This window comes from Pangasianodon hypophthalmus, chromosome 17 (assembly GCF_027358585.1).
Source record: "Pangasianodon hypophthalmus isolate fPanHyp1 chromosome 17, fPanHyp1.pri, whole genome shotgun sequence".
Classification (NCBI taxonomy): Eukaryota; Metazoa; Chordata; class Actinopteri; order Siluriformes; family Pangasiidae; genus Pangasianodon; species Pangasianodon hypophthalmus.
In genome coordinates, this window is record NC_069726.1 from 18,642,174 (window position 1) to 18,661,696 (window position 19,523).

At 39.9% G+C, this 19,523-nt stretch overlaps 6 non-coding genes across 6 annotated transcripts; all 6 read left to right on the top strand.

Moving 5' to 3' along the window:
* The first annotated feature begins 6,565 nt into the window (after window positions 1-6,565).
* On the top strand, window positions 6,566-6,637 carry trnam-cau (transfer RNA methionine (anticodon CAU)). The gene has a single exon. It is a non-coding gene; the product is annotated as a tRNA-Met (tRNA).
* A 635-nt stretch (window positions 6,638-7,272) lies between these two features.
* On the top strand, window positions 7,273-7,345 carry trnar-ccu (transfer RNA arginine (anticodon CCU)). Its single transcript has one exon. It is a non-coding gene; the product is annotated as a tRNA-Arg (tRNA).
* A 2,452-nt stretch (window positions 7,346-9,797) lies between these two features.
* On the top strand, window positions 9,798-9,869 carry trnam-cau (transfer RNA methionine (anticodon CAU)). Its single transcript has one exon. It is a non-coding gene; the product is annotated as a tRNA-Met (tRNA).
* A 653-nt stretch (window positions 9,870-10,522) lies between these two features.
* Window positions 10,523-10,595, top strand: trnar-ccu (transfer RNA arginine (anticodon CCU)). Its single transcript has one exon. It is a non-coding gene; the product is annotated as a tRNA-Arg (tRNA).
* A 9-nt stretch (window positions 10,596-10,604) lies between these two features.
* trnam-cau (transfer RNA methionine (anticodon CAU)) lies at window positions 10,605-10,676 on the top strand. Its single transcript has one exon. It is a non-coding gene; the product is annotated as a tRNA-Met (tRNA).
* Window positions 10,677-12,083: 1,407 nt separating this feature from the next.
* On the top strand, window positions 12,084-12,155 carry trnam-cau (transfer RNA methionine (anticodon CAU)). The gene has a single exon. It is a non-coding gene; the product is annotated as a tRNA-Met (tRNA).
* The last annotated feature ends 7,368 nt before the right edge of the window (window positions 12,156-19,523 follow it).

Consider the following 19,523-nt stretch of genomic DNA (forward strand, 5'->3'; position numbering starts at 1 on the left):
AGTCCATATCAATTTCTTTGTGATATAAAATGACCCAGAAAAATTAAAATAAAACATTTAGAAGTAGAGCTGGGAGCGAGTCCAGCACAAGTTGGTGATGAGTTGTGCATCCCTGAGCCTAGGTATGATTGCATGTGGGAAGGCCTGTGATTTTGCCTGTCAAAGTGTTATGTGTGTGTGTGTGTGCGTGTGTGTGTGTAAGGATCATGGTGGTCTTGGTTGCAGTGTGTGGGAGAAGGCTGCTTCAGTCTGCAGTAAAAGCCAATAAAATCCAGTACTAATCCCACAACACACACACATTAGCTCCGTCTGACCTCCTCACTAGGGACAGACTTATATTTAACCTTCTTCTATGTGTTTTAGCACTTTGTGTGTCAGACAAAGCGATTAACTCGCTGTTTAACAATCCCACTCACCGGGTGAATGTGGAAAAGTGTATTCCTCATGGACAGTGTGTGGCACAGCTTGAATCGTTGCTCTCAGGGTAGAAAGAACTCTTGTAGTGTTCTTTTGACTCCAGTGAAAGTTAAATCAGCATTTTATGAGTTAACGCTGGTGATTTTACTGTGTAGAGCATGTTTATGTCTGTTTAAAGTGCCACAGGGAGACAAAATTATACCACTCGCAAAAATTTGAACAGTGTTTGGGTTTATGAACTTCACTTTGTACATAAACCTGCCAAATTGGATTGTCTGCAGGTTGCATCAACAATATGGACAGGAAACAGCCATCATTTACCATGTTTTCAGCTATGAGTTGTTTTCTCATGTTGTGTATCGTAGCGGAGATTGAATGTGTCTTGAAATTAAATTAAACATTTCTTTAAAAAACAGCCTCCATTTTCCATGTTGTGAAAGAAATCAGAACTTTTTCTCTCCCTTCCTTAATCATAGGTGAAATGAGATTCCTAGTATTTTATTGTTAAAGTATTGCTAAAGAGTTAACATTCATCATCTATTTTATTAATTTTTTTTCATATTTTCAGTTTATTAAATTTGCCCATACCTTTTTTTTTAAATAAAATATAAAAAATGACCACATACCATAATTCTGGTAACAAATATTGCAGTTATTTAAGGTGAGTAATTGTAATGTAATACAAAACTTTGGGTAATACAAAATTTGCTAATTTTGGCTTTGTATTGATAAATTACATTTGCCCTCTACACAACACTTGGCCACTGAAATGAAAAAATTATGGTTGGAGGTTTGTTGAATCATAGCACAGGATGTGGTCATTCGTTTTTTTTTTTTTATTGTTGTTGTTTTACTGCAGTGTTTTGTTCATATTATGTCTACACGATGTACCAGGAATGTACCACTGGCTGTGATCTCTTTCAATTGTGCAATGAACAAATAACTTAAATGTTAATATGAATCATGGTTTTCATTCAGGAATTTTCTCTTTAAATAGATGGAGTCCTAACTGATTTGCCTATTCCCTACAAAATATAAAGTGCATTATGAGTGTTCTACATTCCCTAGTGTGCATCATTTGGATACCAACCATTTGTAGAACATTATGAGATACCACAAGAACACTGCATATTCCACTATCCTTATAGGTTCCAGGTATGCAGCTAGTCAGCCTTGAGTATGTATTCGCTCACAGACTGAAAGTCATATTTAAACCAAAATGTGGCCAGGATAAATACATTCTATAGGTTCGCAAACATGACAGTGTCTTCCCAGTTTCCTGAGTCACATACTTTCCACAAATGGTGGACCACGCACTTGTCTAACTACACTCAGAGTGGGTTAAACTGTTACAGGAAGTTCCTGAGAGCTAGATGCGTTGTTGGTTTGTTACCGCCACTGCTGGTTTTGCGACTGTGCCCCCGCAGAGATAATTACAGTGCAGAGGAAAAAGCAGAATGACTGACAGCAGTTGCGCCTTCCCTCTGAGAAGGAAGGAGACTTACATGGTCATCATCTGGGTGACGCCCACAGTGCATGACCTGTCCAGGCCTGGGTGGGCTGGACTATCACTCACAGTCAGATATTAGAAAAAGTGGTAACAATATTTATGTTATGTAAAGTCCAAGGGCTCCCTCATTCTGTCAAGGCTTTTGAAGGTTAATCATTATTTCTTCACTGACACCTATTTTTTATTTTTCAGGTAATTTTCAGCTATTTGAAATATGCAAAGCACTTTCACTTACATAATCCATGTTCTCAATAGGGTGAAAAAACAGGCAGCATTTGCCCATGTTCTTTACAACCACTCCTAAATTGAAGAGCTGTTGAGCACATAAATATGGTGTTCAAGAGCTCTTTTTGGTTCCAGTTGACCAAAATTTCACGTGCCAAGCCGACATTTTGTAAACATTGGATAAGCATAATGTTTACAGGAATCATAACACCAGGAACTTGTTTTTCAGACAGACCCTCTAATTATGTAATAAAGTGATTTAATTCACACACTGTTGACTCTCTAAAGTTGAGTCTATCCAAACGCCCTTTTCAGTTATTGAAACCACATTAAATAGTTATTATAAAACCCTGGTGCTAAGGCAATGTTCACAAACTCAATGTTCTGAAAGTCAATCATGGGCCCTGAAACTCCAGTTTTGGATTTTTTTCATTCTCCAACAAAGTGTTTTGCAAAGTAGGATTCCCCTTATAATGCACATTTTATTATTTTCCCTGTTCACAGACTTTTAATAATGTAGGAATTGGCGATTAGCCAATGAGGAAAACTTGTTTTATTGCAAGCAGGAAAATTAGCTATGATGGGGAAACTCCCAGTATTAAACTCTGGATAGGACTAAAGATTATGAGTGAACTCAAACTCAGGACTAAAGATTATGAGTGAAATCAGACTCTGCTCTGCAGGAGAGAAACTCTCCTCACCCTGGGTTGAACATCCATACTGATACTGGCTGCTTAGTAGTATCCTCACAAACCTGATGCAGCTTATAAAGGGTTGGTCTTAAATAAATATCTTTGCAGGTTATCCTGTGTTGTGTAGTGTGTAAAATCCAATTTAACCCCTTGATCTCCTCACAGTCCACTCATAAATATTAAACATGTTCCACCTGTGAACTGCCATATGCCATGATGGTTTTGATCAGAAGTCTATTTTGTTGATGAGAAATTCTACGACATCATTGAAAATATATATGAGCATACTCTGAAAGTTTGATTTCATTCAATTTCATTTGTATAGCGCTTTTATACTAGATCTTGACATGAAGCAGCGTTAAAGATTTAGATCTCAAATGAGCAAGCCAGAGGTGACAGTGACACGGAAAATCTCCCTAGATGACACAAGGAAAAAACCTTGAAAGGAACCAGGCTCAAAAGTGAAACCATCCAGGTGAGTTTATCCACAGAAGCAAAGGTGAGTCATGGGCATAAACTGTTTTTTGAAAGTGCAAAACTTTATTGTTTTCATGAGAGACTATCTATAGCAGAGGAAAGTGAGTCGCAAATAGAGAAGTATGTATGTAATTCTGGTCAAATATTGTAAGTTTGGGGTTTTCATAATGATTCCAGACAATATCTGTGAAAGGTATCACTATATCTGGAGTCTCACATTTTTAATATTAGAATTTTATACATTTTGCTCTATGGCCCAGACATTACACTCTACTTACATGCAGATTCACATTTATTTTATATAAAATGTAGGCTATGTATTAGAGTGGTTGCAATTATATGTCTTTGAATTTAACATGACTCACTAGCCTCAATTTCAGCAACATTTTTAACAGACAGTTATAAAAATCCTCCTTCCTATTCTTTGAATACAAACTATTTAAATTATGCTTGCATGTGTATGAGAACTGTTTAAATTACGGTTGCATTTATACGAGAGACAGTCATTTACATGCGCTGCCTATAGAGGAAATCCTTAAATGCTTTTTGCTGTAGTCTCTCTATTGTAAAACAAAACCTAAGCTATTATGGTTTAAATATAGGAATCTTCCGGCCTTCTTTGGCTTTTTAATAGGATTTTATCTTTTATTTGATGCTATACTTGTTTCAAGTACTGACTATTTTAAGAGGCAGTCATGGAAGGGCATTCTAACATGCTTTTTTTCCATTTCCTTTGAGAAAGAGAAGCCCATAAAACGTCTGTTTCAGAGACTTTACAAGATTGCAGGCGGGAGCAACGGAGAGCCTGGAAAAGCGTAATGTTCAATGCAAACCCACTACACTGTCTTTTTTTCTTTTCTTGTAGCATATACAGCACTTATACATGCCAGGTCTTTATTACACGTTAGTTACATTAGTTTGTAGTTAGCAGCTCAGCAGAAGTTCTGCAGATTTTTGCAGTCCGAAGCATTGTTCATACATGCTGGCTAGGACGTCTTTGTTTTTTTAACAGCAACTGTTTTGCAGCTGCTGTTAGTGAAGTAATCTGATCATCATCAAATCTAGGCACCATGTTCAATTTGTTCCTGGAAAAAAAAAAACATCTTTGTTTCTAGGCTACTAGAAATAGAATAGTGGGATGAGATATGGATTATTTATATTTGCAAAAACTCAGCATACAGGACTGATATGTAAGCAGGAACACTTTTAATAGGTGGGCTTATAATCACTTATTGTGATAGCAATCCGTTTAAATTCTCATTTTTCTTGCTTCTTCTTCATGTGTGAGCGTGATTTGAACTCGAATAACATTCCGTAGTCCAGTAACTTTCTTTAGGTAAAGTTTAATAACAAAATTATTGGAAAAATGTTACACGGTCAAAAAACTGTCTCGCTCCAATATTGCATCACAAAAAAACTAACGGTCCTTGCCGGAAATGACATCATCGTCAATACGAAATATAATATACATATAAAATTATTTACTTTTATAATTATTTTACAATTGCTTAACACACACAATTATTTATTCCACATCTATATAAGAAACAAATAACATATGGCTCTTACACTTATGATGTTATTGGCCATCCCAGTGGCCCCTCCACAGGTAGCACTTTTACTGAATACCCCTTTCCCACTGTCACTTTAACTTCAATTAAACAGGAATAATTAAGCCTATGCAAACCAGGTTTTTGTGTTTTTGTGTGATCAGAAGTCGATACATTACAAAAAAAGGTGTGTGACACCGTTTGACATGATTTGAAGGATTGGAGGACTCATCACTGAATGGTTTCTCAGTAAGACACAGGCTGTATTTCTGCCTGATTAACTCATTTTAAAATGCTTATATTAATTATTATTTGTACAATAAAATTCCATGATGACATAAGCTGGAAAAAACGACAAATATCATCTTGCCAAGTTTCTCTGGCAAAGTGCACAAACTCTGGCAAACTCTGGCAAAGTGACTGTTCACAGTTTTAAATAGTTAAAACTGTTCACAGATGGCCTCACTGTCTAGTGTACGCTTTTCTGCCTCTACCACTGATTCTGCCTACAGCGCACAGAATTCAGCAATCAGGCCACAGAGTGCAAACACGGGTCAAGCAGTCTGCAAAACCTTGGTTTCAAATCAACTTCCTCTTCAATTCCAAATAGATGGAAAGATTTGGCACCCACAGTCAGGTTACCTGCGTCTGTGGGTTTGACCCTTTGGCTACTGTTCATAAAACCACAGTTATAAGCATGCAGTAACAGCATACAGAATATCCTTATATTCAAGGTGAACAGGCCAACACCAAAATTAGTTTGCAATGATCATCTGGTTCTCCAGATGTAGTCAGTGCAAATGACTGCGCGAATTTATCCGAGAATTAATTTGCATTTGTGTTTCTTCACAGGTAGTTCTGCTCCTCACAGCGCCAGGGATACTGTCTGTGTGGAATTTCCTCCTGGTCCTCCTATTTCCTCCTACCTCCCAAAACATGCAAGTAGGTAGATTGGCCATGCTAATTTGCCCCATAGATGTGAATGGATAAGGCACTGGCCTCGTAAGCCAGGGATTGTGGGTTCAAGTCCCATCTGAGTAACGTGTGGCTAGCAGAGTGACGCGGCAGAAGCGTGCTGGGCCCATAACCCAGAGGTCGATGGATTGAAACCATCCTCTGCTAAGAGCTTTCCCTTTTATGGGCAGTGGTGGCTGAACAGTCAAGGCTCTGGGTTACTGATCTACTGCTGCTGTTGGGCACTTGAGCAAGGCCCTTAACTGCATCTGCTCCAGTGGTGCCATGTCATGGCTGTTTCTGCGCTCTGACCCCACTGCATTTCAGTGGCTCTGTACTTGTACTCTGCACAATCGCAATAAAGTTGCGTCTAATCTAAAATGTGTGTATGGTGTACTATCGCATGATGTATTCACAAATACACACCCATGATAGGTTCTGGATCCAGCATAGCCCTGACCAGGATCAAGTTGCAGGAATTTACTGAAGAAGGATGAATGAATTAATTTCTTTTAACAGCAGTTTGACAATTTGCCTACAGTTTGGATTCTCTTTACACGTCAGTGCCATCAGTGCTTCTACAGTTTTTCGTTTGCAGTGTTTTGTGTGCAGTCTGTGGTTTCTACATGGACACATCAATAAACATCACTCTGTTTATAGATTCATAGATAGGTTCTGGATCCAGCATGGCCCTAAGCCAGGGATTGTGGGTTCGAGTCCCATCTGAGGTGTGGGCGACTAGCAGAGTGGCGCAGCGGAAGCGTGCTGGGCCCATAACCCAGAGGTCGATGGATCAAAACCATCCTCTGCTAAGAGCTGTTGCTTTTGTGGGCAGTGGTGGCTGAACAGCTAAGCCTCTGCTTTACTGATCGGAAGGTTCAAGTCCCAGCACTGTCAAGCTGCTGCTGTTGGGCACTTGAGCAAGGCCCTTAACTGCATCTGTTCCAGTGGTGTGGTATCATGTGCTCTGACCCCATGGATGCAAAAAACTGTATTTCAATGGCTCCGTACTTGTAATCTGCTCAAATTACAATAAAGTTGTATCTAATCTAATGAATGAATTAATTTCATTTAATCGCAGTTTGACAATTCACCTTCAGTTTGGATTCTCTTTACATATAAGTTCCACCACTGGTTTGCAGATTTTTGTTTGCAGTGTTTTGTTGGTTTGTGGTTTCTACATGGACACACCAAGAACCAGCACTCTGTTTATATGTATATATCATGAATTAAAAAAGGACAGGATGGAACCTAAAGCTTGCACAGGTGCACACAATTTTGCATGATTTATATTTATAAAGTGGATTGTGTACAAAAGTTCACCTTTTGCAATTAGCTATTCAGCATTTCCTCCAGGTCCTCCGATTTCCTCCTACCTCCCAAAACATGCAAGTAGGTAGATTGGCCATGCTAATTTGCCTCTTAGATATGAATGCATGTATGTGGTGCCCCAGTGGCCTAATGGATAAGGCACTGGCCTCCTAAGCCAGGGATTGTGGGTTCGAGTCCCATCTGGGGTGGGTGTGATTAGCAGAGTGGTGCAGCGGAAGCGTGCTGGGCCCATAACCCAGAGGTCGATGGATCGAAACCATCCTCTGCTAAGCGCTTTCCCTTTTATGGGCAGTGGTGGCTGAACAGTTAAGGCTCTGGGTTACTGATCTACTGCTGCTGTTGGGCACTTTAGCAAGGCCCTTAACTACATCTGCTCCAGTGGTGCCATGTCATGGTGCCCACATATGCAAAAAACTGTATTTCAATGGCTCTGTACTTGTACTCTTCACAAATTACAATAAAGTTGTATCTAATCTAAAATCTGTTTATGGTGTACTATCCCATGATGTATTCACACCAAGCATTCTCATAGGCTCCAGATCCAGCATGGCCCTGACCAGGATAAAGTTACAATTTACTGATGGATGAATGAATTAATTTCATTTAATCGCAGTTTGACAATTCACCTTCAGTTTGGATTCTCTTTACACGTCAGTGCCACCAGTGCTTTTGCAGATTTTTGTTTGCAGTGTTTTGTTTGCAGTCTGTGGTTTCTACATGGATACTCCAAGAACCAGCACTCTGTTTATATGTATAAATATCATGAATTTAAAAAGGGCATTTACATGCAAGTAGGCAGATTGGCCATGCTAATTTGCCCCATAGATGTGAATGGACAAGGCACTGGCCTCCTAAGCCAGATTGTCGGTTAAAGTCCCATCTGGGGTGAGCCCAATAAGCGGAGTGGCGCAGCGGAAGCGTGCTGGGCCCGTAACCCAGAGATCGCTGGATCGAAACCATCCTCTGCTAAGAGCTTTCTGTTTTATGGAAACAGTCAAGGCTCTGGGTTACTGATCTACTGCTGCTGTTGGGCACTTGAGCAAGGCCCTTAACTGCATCTGCTCCAGTGGTGCCATGTCATGGCTGTTTCTGCGCTCTGACCCCACTGCATTTCAGTGGCTCTGTACTTGTACTCTGCACAATCGCAATAAAGTTGCGTCTAATCTAAAATGTGTGTATGGTGTACTATCGCATGATGTATTCACAAATACACACCCATGATAGGTTCTGGATCCAGCATGGCCCTGACCAGGATCAAGTTGCAGGAATTTACTGAAGAAGGATGAATGAATTAATTTCTTTTAACAGCAGTTTGACAATTCGCCTACAGTTTGGATTCTCTTTACACGTCAGTGCCATCAGTGCTTCTACAGTTTTTCGTTTGCAGTGTTTTGTGTGCAGTCTGTGGTTTCTACATGGACACATCAATAAACATCACTCTGTTTATAGATTCATAGATTCAAAGATTCAAAGCGTTTATTGTCATGTGCACAGTGAGGAAACCAAGTTTCCCTGTACAACGAAATTCTTTCTTTGCTGTCCACATTGAAACTATTTCAAAAATTTTAAAAAATAAAAAAATAAAATAAAATAAAATAAAAACAGACATATACATACAAACAAACATAATAAAGTGTAGAATATAGATTATGCATATAGAAATATAGACTATGTACATCTGTATGTGTGAGTGTTCAATGTTGACTTTTGCAAAACAGTAGTACAGTAACGTGCAATATTGACTTGTGCAAAACAGTATTACAGTACATGTAGTAACAGTAATGTGTTCACATGTAGCAGTAATATGAAGTATATCTCTATGTGCAATATTGACTTATGTACAAAACAATAACAATAATAAATACAATAACAATAGTACAGTAGCCTGTAGCAAATTGAGTGCAACCTCACAATAACAATAGCAGCTGTCACATTTAACAATGTGCAAATCAAAGTGAAGCTACCTGATAAGAATAGCAGCAGTAACATTTACAAATGTGCAAATTGTGCTGTAGCAGTTCAGTCCACCTATTCTATGAGATATGTGAGACTAGTTTGTGTCCACTGGCTACCTATTTAAAAGTCTAATGGCTGAGGGGAAGAAGGAGTTCCTTAGTCTGGAAGTCCTGCATTTCACACTCCTGTACCTCTGTCCTGAGGGCAGGAGTGTGAACAGTCCGTATTGTGGGTGGGTTGGGTCCTTAAGGATGGAGGCAGCTCTCCTGTGGACTCTGCGGTGGTAAATAGTCTGCAGAGGGGGCAGTGGAGTCCTGATGATCTTCTCATATTATATGATACATATAGCATACACATATTATATGTATATATTATGAATTAAAAAGGGCGTTTATGCTTGGAGACAGGGTGGAACCTAAAGCTTGCATGAATTTTGCATGATTTAGGTTTGTAAAGTGGATTGTGTACAAAAGTTCACCTTTTGCAATCAACTATTCAGCATTTCCTCCAGGTCCTCCGATTTCTTCCTACCTCCCAAAACATGCAAGTAGGTAGATTGGCCATGCTAATTTTCCCCTTAGATATGAATGAGGGTATATGGAGCCCCAGTGGCCTAATGGATAAGGCACTGGCCTCCTGAGCCAGGGTTTGTGGGTTCGAGTCCTGTCTGGGGTGTGAGAGACTAGCAGAGTGGCGCAGCGGAAGCGTGCTGGGCCCATAACCCAGAGGTCGATGGATCGAAACCATCCTCTGCTAAGAGCTGTTGCTTTTGTGGGCAGTGGTGGCTGAACAGCTAAGCCTCTGCTTTACTGATCGGAAGGTTCAAGTCCCAGCACTGTCAAGCTGCTGCTGTTGGGCACTTGAGCAAGGCCCTTAACTGCATCTGTTCCAGTGGTGTGGTATCATGTGCTCTGACCCCATGGATGCAAAAAACTGCATTTCAATGGATCTGTACTTGTAATCTGCTCAAATTACAATAAAGTTGTATCTAATCTAATGAATGAATTAATTTCATTTAATCGCAGTTTGACAATTCACCTTCAGTTTGGATTCTCTTTACACATAAGTTCCACCACTGGTTTGCAGATTTTTGTTTGCAGTGTTTTGTTGGTTTGTGGTTTCTACATGGACACACCAAGAACCAGCACTCTGTTTATATGTATAAATATCATGAATTTAAAAAGGGCATTGATGCTTGGAGACAGGATGGAACCTAAAGCTTGCACAGGTGCACACAATTTTGCATGAATTAGATTTATAAAGTGGATTGTGTACAAAAGTTCACCTTTTGCAATTAGCTATTCAGCATTTCCTCCAGGTCCTCCGATTTCCTCCTACCTCTCAAAACATGCAAGTAGGCAGATTGGCCATGCTAATTTGCCTCTTAGATATGAATGCATGCATGTGGTGCCCCAGTGGCCTAATGGATAAGGCCCTGGCCTCCTAAGCCAGGGATTGTGGGTTCGAGTCCCATCTGGGGTGAGTGTGATTAGCAGAGTGGCGCAGCGGAAGCGTGCTGGGCCCATAACCCAGAGGTCGATGGATCGAAACCATCCTCTGCTACGAGTTTTCTTTTTTAGGGGCAGTGGTGGCTGAACAGTTAAGGCTCTGGGTTACTGATCTACTGCTGCTGTTGGGCACTTTAGCAAGGCCCTTAACTGCATCTGCAGTGGTGCCATGTCATGGCTGATTCTACGCTCTGACCCCACATATGCAAAAAACTGCATTTCAGTGGCTCTGTACTTGTACTCTTCACAAATTACAATAAAGTTGCATCTAATCTAAAATCTGTTTATGGTGTACTATCCCATGATAAATTCACACCAAGCATTCCCATAGGCTCCAGATCCAGCATGGATCCTGGCCAAGATAAAGTTACAGGAATTTACTGATGAATGAATTAATTTCATTTAACAGCAGTTTGACAATTCACCTTCAGTTTGGATTCTCTTTACACATCAGTGCCACCAGTGCTTTTGCAGATTTTTGTTTGCAGTGTTTTGTTTGCAGTCTGTGGTTTCTGCATGGACACCCCAAGCACCAGCACTCTGTTTATATGTATAATTTAAAAAGGGCATTTATGCTTGGAGACAGGATGGATCCTAAAGCTTGTGCAGGTGCACACAATTTTGCATGATTTAGATTTACAAAGTGGATTGTGTACAAAAGGTCACATTTTGCAAATACAGGTCAAGAGATTCTGTTCATGTTCAAGAATGTAACTCACATAACCACTTTTTACAACCATGGTGACCATCGCCTGCTCTTTTTCCAGTTTCAACCTCCCCGTTTTGCTGAGTCTGTGCCCAGTGTAGCCTTGGATTCCTGTTCTTGGCTGACAGGAGTGGGACCTGATATAGTCTTCTGGTGTTGTAGCCCATCTGCCTCAAGGTTTGACATGTTGTGCATTCTGACATAACTTATGAAATAGTAAAACTCTTAAGCCTAACCTGTTAAGTAGTTTAATAGAATACAGCTTTAGATATCATTCAGTAACTGCTTTATCCTGGTCAGGGTCTCAGGGGATCTGGAGCCTACCCTGGGGACACTGAGTATGAGGTGGGAATACATCCTGGATGGGACACCACTCCATCGTATGACACCATGCACAAACACATTCACACACTCATTCATAGCTAGGGGCAGTTTTACATAGTCAATCCACCTACCGCCATGTTTTTGGAAGTTGGAGGAAACTTGGAGGAAACCAACATGAACATGGGGAGAACATGCAGAGAAACCCCACACAGACACTACCCCAAGCTCTTGATCAAACAGTGGAACCTGGAGCTACGTGGTGGCAACCTGCTGTACCACCATGCCACCCGACTTCATTTATACATAGCGGAAGTGATATGAATATCTATATGAATAAATATGAATGTATGCTTACGGCGCCCTAATGGATAAGGCCCTGGCTTCCTAAGCCAGGGGTTGTGGGTTCAAGTCCCATCTGGGGTGAGCCCAATAAGCAGAGTGGCGCAGCGGAAGCGTGCTGGGCCCATAACCCAGAGGTCGATGGATCGAAACCATCCTCTGCTAAGAGCTTTCTGTTTTAGGGGCAGTGGTGGCTGAACAGTTAAGGCTCTGGGTTACTGATCTACTGCTGCTGTTGGGCACTTTAGCAAGGCCCTTAACTACATCTGCTCCAGTGGTGCCATGTCATGGCTGTTTCTGCGCTCTGACCCCACATATGTGAAAAACTGCATTTCAGTGGCTCTGTACTTGTACTCTGCTCAAATTACAATAAAGTTGTATCTAATCTAAAATGTGTGTATGGTGTATTAACGCATGATGTATTCACAAATACACACCCATGATAGGTTCTGGATCCAGCATGGCCCTGACCAGGATAAAGTTGCAGGAATTTACTGAAGAAGGATGAATGAATTAATTTCTTTTAACAGCAGTTTGACAATTCGCCTTCAGTTTGGATTCTCTTTACACGTCAGTGCCATCAGTGCTTCTACAGTTTTTCGTTTGCAGTGTTTTGTGTGCAGTCTGCGGTTTCTACATGGACACACCAAGAACCAGCACTCTGTTTATATGTGTATATATCATGAATTAAAAAGGGCATTTATGCTTGGAGACAGGATGGAACCTAAAGCTTGCGCAGGTGCACACAATTTTGCATGATTTAGATTTATAAAGTGGATTGTGTACAAAAGTTCACCTTTTGCAATCAGCTATTCAGCATTTCCTCCAGGTCCTCTGATTTCTTCCTACCTCTCAAAACATGCAAGTAGGCAGATTGGCCATGCTAATTTGCCTCTTAGATAGGACTGCACATGTATGGAGCCCCAGTGGCCTAATGGATAAGGCACTAGCCTCCTAAGCCAGGGATTGTGGGTTCAAGACCCATTAGGGGTGAGTGCGATTAGCAGAGAGGCGCAGCGGAAGCGTGCTGGGCCCATAATGTCGATGGATCGAAACCATCCTCTGCTACGAGCTTTCTGTTTATGGGCAGTGGTGGCTGAACAGTTAAGGCTCTGGGTTACTGATCTACTGCTGCTGTTGGGCACTTTAGCAAGGCCCTTAACTACATCTGTTCCAGTGGTGCCGTGTCATGGCTGTTTCTGCGCTCTGACCCCACATATGCAAAAAACTGCATTTGTGGGGTGGCTCTGTACTTGTACTCTGCACAATGACAATAAAGATGTATCTAATCTAAAATGTGTGTATGGTGTACCATTGCATGATGTATTCGCAAATTCACACCCAGCATTCCCGTGATCGGCTCTGGATCCAGCATGGCCCTAACCAGGGTAAAGTTACAGGAATTTACTGAAGAATTCACCTTCAGTTTGGATTCTTTGCAGAGATTCTATGCACATTCTCCCTGAGTCAATGTGGGTTTCCTCTGGGTCCTCTGGTTTCATCCCCCCTCCAAAAACATGCCAGTAACTGGTTTGGCTAAGATAAATTGCCTCTAGGTGTGAATGTGTGTGTGGATAGTGCCCTGCAATGAACTGGCATCCTATCCTGGGTGCATTCCCGCTTTGCACCCAGTATTCCCAGGATAGGATCCGATCATGACAAGGATGAAGTGGATACTGAAAGAGAGTGAGTATTCAATATTTTAATTAATTTAACATAACCTAGTTTATACTTACACAAATTTGTACAACCATATTTGTGTCTCAAAATGTGTCAAATAAATGTTTAAAAAAAGAAAAATAATAAGAACAGACATACTATTTTTAATATTTTTATATAATATTATAGGCTAATATTTTACATATTAATAGTTTTCTCTAAACCAAGCCTTTTATTTTATTTTAACTTGGTGGAAATAGATGCTGCTGTTAAAATGGTTAATATCCTGTTTGTGCCAGCAGATGGAAGTGTTGGTCTTTAAACTGATAGCTGAAGTGGACGTGCAACACCATGGCGCTTTTCCTCTATCATGCCCAAGAGGTTTTTGTGCAGAGGCGGAGTAAATAAGTTTTCTAAGATGCTTTTGCTCCTGAGGATAGCCCACGTGTTACAGCAGGTAGAGGAGAGATGATGGAGAAAGCTGAGTGAAGAGGCGAGACAGAGAGAAACTGAAAGGAGGGAGGCTTACAGACAGTACTGACTATTTCAGTCATTTAGATAAACCTTTATAGACAGAGCTCTTTCCATGTCACAGCCTACCCACACATCAGACTTAGTGAAAGGGAATTTCTCCACAGGTGAACTGTTTTCAAATGCACCACAAGCATGTGGGAATATCCCAGATTACCTGTCACTTTCATGTGCATCTGCTGAAAATAACCTGCAGCATTTTTTTTTTCTCAGAGCGCACAGGACAGCAGAGCTGATGAATATTGATTTCTGCGGAGGAGATCAACACATCTCCATCCAGATTGTCTTAAATGAATATTGGGTGGATGTGTATAAAACTATATCTTTTCTTTTCAAATCACAAAATGCACTTACTTCTTTTCATCGAAATACAAACAAATTTAGGTCTATAGAAAGTGGATAAATTGCCACGGAAAGGTGTTTGCCCAATAATAGCCTACTTTAACTAATTGGACTTTATGGCGACATACACTCACTGGCCACTTTATTAGGAACACCTGCACCTGCTCATTCATGCGTTTATCCAGTCAGGCGAACATATGGCAGCAGAGCAATGAATAAAATCATGCATTTACAGGTTGTTGGTGCCAGATGGGCTGGTTTGAGTATTTCAGAAACTGCTGATTTCCTGGGATTTTCACACTGTTTACACAGAATGGTGTGAGGGAAAACAACATCCAGTGAGCACCAGTTCTGCATTGTTGACGAGAGAGGTCAGAGGAGAATGCCCAGACTGAAACTCAGGTAACCACTCTTTGCAAAAGCGTGTCAGAATTCACAACATGTCAAACCTTGAGGCAGCTGGGCTACAACACCAGAAGACTATATCAGGTTCCACTCCTGTCAGCCAAGAACAGGAATCCAAGGCTACATTGGGCACAGACTCAGCAAAACTGGGCAGTTGAAATTGGAAAAAAATGGTTGAAAAAAGTGTTTATTTGAGTTACATTCTTGAACATTAACTGAAGCTCTTGACCTGTATCTGTATGATTTTATGCATTGTGCTGTTTCCACATGATTATGTGATTTCATAATTGCATGAATAAGCAGATGTAAGAGTGTTCCTAAAAAGTGAGAAACACTGGTAAGAGTACATTTTCCATACTATTTTCAGTATGTTGGCAAATGCACAAGAATTGTAGCAAGAAAGTTTATTCATGGAAGTGATATATGTTCTAGGGCACAGATTCCCAAAACTTGTCCTTGAGTAATCAGCTACTTAACAGCTCTTCCTGAGCTTTGCTGAGGGTCGGGGACTAGCATTCTAGGATATGTCGCGAACATATGCCGCTTTATCCTGGTCAAGGTCGCAGTGGACCCTAGATGGGATGCCAGTGCATCACAGGTCACCATGCTCACATACACACGTTCACGCAAAGGAGCAATTTAGAATAGACGCTTCACCTACCGGCATGCTTTTTGTGAAGTGGGAGAAAACCGTTTCACTTTTATTCAAAGTTATCTCAGCAGGCGTATTTTGATGGAAACATGACTAGTAAAAGCAGGTCATAAATGCGTTGGTGAGTTCAGCTCTACAGCTCATTTCCTGTAACATGTTTTTTTCATTTTTAAGCGTCACTTGCAGAAGTCTGAATGCAGAAGCAAAATGCACACCACTAGCTCTAAAATGCATATTAATTGATATCACTGTATTTTTTATATATAATTGTTTGTTTAGTTCAACCCCAGATAGCCAAGGATTCTAGGCACAATTTGGTTGTGTTTATCCTCCATAAGGACCAGTTACCACAAGTCAAGTCAAGTCCAATTTTATTTATAAAGCATGTTTAAAGACAACATTAGTTGATCCAAAGTGATACATGGATTCATATAGCATCGTAAGATCCATAATATACTGCGAAGCAAGACCAGAAAAAGCTTTATATACATAAATATATAAATAAAGAATTTTAAAATCAATTCTGAACTTAACAGGAAGCCAGAGAAGAGATGCCAAAACAGGGGAAATATGATCCCTCTTTTTAGTCCCTGTAAAAATTCTAGCTGCTGCATTTTGCACAAGCTGCAGGCAAGATATGGCAGATTGAGGAAGGGCAATATAAAGAGAATTACAGTAGTCCAACTGTGATGTAATCAGAGCATGAATCACAGTTTCCAGGTCTTTTGTAGAGAATAACTTTGTAATAGACCTTAAATGAAAAAAGCTTCCCTTAACAACAACATTAATTTGTTTATCAAACTGTAACGTTGAGTCAAAAATAACGCTAAGATTTTTTTTACATGTTTATGTGTTAGAGGAAAGAGGACCTAACTGGGCCTCGAGGACAGAGGAAATGGTGAGAGAGCCTAAAATAATGACTTCTGTTTTGCTTTCATTTAACTGCAGAAAATTGTTAGCCATCCATTTAAAGAGGGACCCAAAAGGGCTGCTGCTGTTTGACCTAAGTGGCAAATAAGGTGGGTATGATCAGCATAGCAGTGATAAGAAATATTATATTCCAAAAAGTAGTACCCAGGGGAAGCATATAAAAGGAAAACAACAAAGGCATCAAGATGGAACCTTGAGGAACACCACAGGATAAGGGGGCCAGTGAAGAAGAAAAATTCCCTATATTTACTGAAAAAGTCCTATCTTTCAGGTAAGAGGCAGACCACTGAACAGCCAGTTCCTGCATGCCAACCACAGACTCAGTTAAAAGAATAATATGGACAATAGTATCAAAAGCAGCGCTAAGATCCAGTAAAACCAACACAGCACACATGCCCGGGTCAAGTGGGATCAAATGAAATGAAAGTGTGTTGTGAGTCAAGGTAGGCTAAATATAATATTTTAAAATGTTGGGTGGCATTTGAAATATGGGCCAAACAACACCCAAAGTGTATTATCTTGTAGAGTGTTCCTATGTTTTGTATTTGTCACAACTGCAGATTTGGTCGAATATTGCAAACTTTTGCTATAGCCAGTAGCCTGGTGCCTCACAATTGACTTATGAAAGGACTAAAGATAATCCGGGACAAATTCCAGCAGTAGAAAAAAACATTCCAACAAGTGTGTCACTAACAGATCTCCGGCGTATGCTGGAAAATTGCAAGCCTATCATTAATGAATGACAGTCCTGCAAAACATCCAGTAAGATTTATGGTCAATTATTCATTCATCTTCAGTAACTGCTTTGTCCTAGTGATCTAGCTCTAATCCCCGTAACACTAGGCGCAAGGCGGGAGAATTCACTCCAGATGAAATACCAGTTTTATTTTGTGGTCATGTTAAAGGAAAAAATGTATAGTGAAAGTGATCAAATTTGTATTCTGCAACCAAGAATGTAACAGAATTTGAATGAAAGTGTATTGTTATATTGTATCTACAGTTTTATGTTAGGTTTATGTTTATGTTAATATGTTAGGTTGATTATGAGAGGAAATTGTCATTTACATTTACATTCATGGCATCACACCCTTATTCAGAGCGACTTACAGAAGTTATATTACTGATTCACTCATTCAGATTCACGCTCTTTCAGGAGTAATCCACAGAAGGGTTTAAAATTTGTAAAGATCCAGTTTTATAGAATTCCTTCCATACAAAAGTCCATATAAGCAACTAACATAACCAAATGTTGTATTATTTAAATATTTAATACTTAACCATTAATGATTAGTTCATATTATAAAATAAATCAATTCAAAGTGGTTCATGTTACCAGTTTTTACTCATACCAAGGAGACACTGGGTTTTAACTTGAAGCGAGGAGAATAAACACTTACTTCTCTGTCCATTTATCTTTAAGCATTCTGTTTTTTGTCTGCTACTTTTCCTTGTTTTTTCTTCTGTTTTTACAAATCAGCCACTTCACTAACCAGACCACAAAGGGAAAATTTTTTTAAAAATCTACGAATATCAGTGAAAACTCTCCCCTCTTACCTAATCTCTCTAGCCCACTAGGTAGTCCCTGGTCCAATGAGCTGCCTTTGGCTAAATAATTTACATAACTGTGTGATTGGATTGTGATTGGATTGTTATTGGATCATTCACAACACAGTGAATGTATAGAAGTACAGAAGCCACGTTGGTTCATGTTTAGAAAGCTGGAGCTGCTGAACAGTTTTTCATACATTGAACACTCTGCTACAATACTGTTTAGGTTTGGTCCACTAAAATAGTTTGCTAGATATACATGCGGTCTATCTCAGTTACTTCCATGTACTTGCAATAAAGCAGAAGTCACTGTCGACCCACTCTGTGAACTGCTTTTATGAAATGATTAAATAGAAAGTGCTTTATTACCGACATGGAAAAAGCCTGAACTTGTGTGCTGTTTTGGTAAAGTTTCCTATGAATTGGTTTCGTTTCCTTTCTCATTTTCATTGATTTTAATGTTGCCTAGCCTTCACAGTGAATCTTGCAAGTGTTCCAAAGTGGGTGGTGATGGGACGGGTTTATGTGTAAAGACCCAAGTGCCTGTCAGCATATCTTAACTCTCCACCCTGTGGTTTTTCTGGAAGCCATAAAAACCAGTCTCATATCCATTTTCTTTGTTAGCTCAGCTGAATGTGTAATACACTCGGATCATCATCAGTGGTAAATCTGCCAACTATTTTTTATGAGTACTTTTCTGGATAAAGTTAAACTCAGCAGTTCAATTAACTCTGTTTTCACTGCGTAACCTAAAAGATCTGACTAAACTGTTTAGCGTTAAATGTTAGCTGCAGTAAAGTACAAACAGCAGATACATCTTGAAGATACATGTAGTACTTAGAACAGCAAGAAGGACATTGCTGTAGAAATGCTAGTTACACATCTACATGTCTATATACAGTTTAGAAATGACAGTTGTGTCTAAATTAGGATTAGATACAAAGTGCATTGTATACAGGTATGAACAATATATCTGATCACATTGGTGCAGATCGTAGATGGTAGATGTTAGAAACTCACCTTTGACCATTTTCTAAATAAAAGAGCAGAGAGTGCAGTGTAAGTGGGAGGATCTCATAAATAGCACTTCTAAGAGGGCCAGAGAGGAAGTGGACTTGTTCACTGCAAACCGCTGAGACTAAGAATGCATGCTCACGCTCCATCAGATGTTCTCAATGGGTAAGCCCCCCTTGTTTTCTTCTTGTTTCTTTTTAAGAACAGCTTTCAGCTTTTTTTTTTACTGGTTTTATTTAGGTGGCATACTGGTGTGCTGTTGTTTCTTTGTGCTTATGCCAAAGAGAGAGACAATACGTACAGTTGGGAATTTTAGAAGACGTGGACTAGAATTCACTTTTGTGCCCAGCAGAAATATGAGAAAGAGGGCAATGCCATAACCTAAGCAGCGTAAGAATGCTGCCTGTCATTCTCTTTTATGTGCATTTAAGTTCTGTTGTATTTGTCTAATA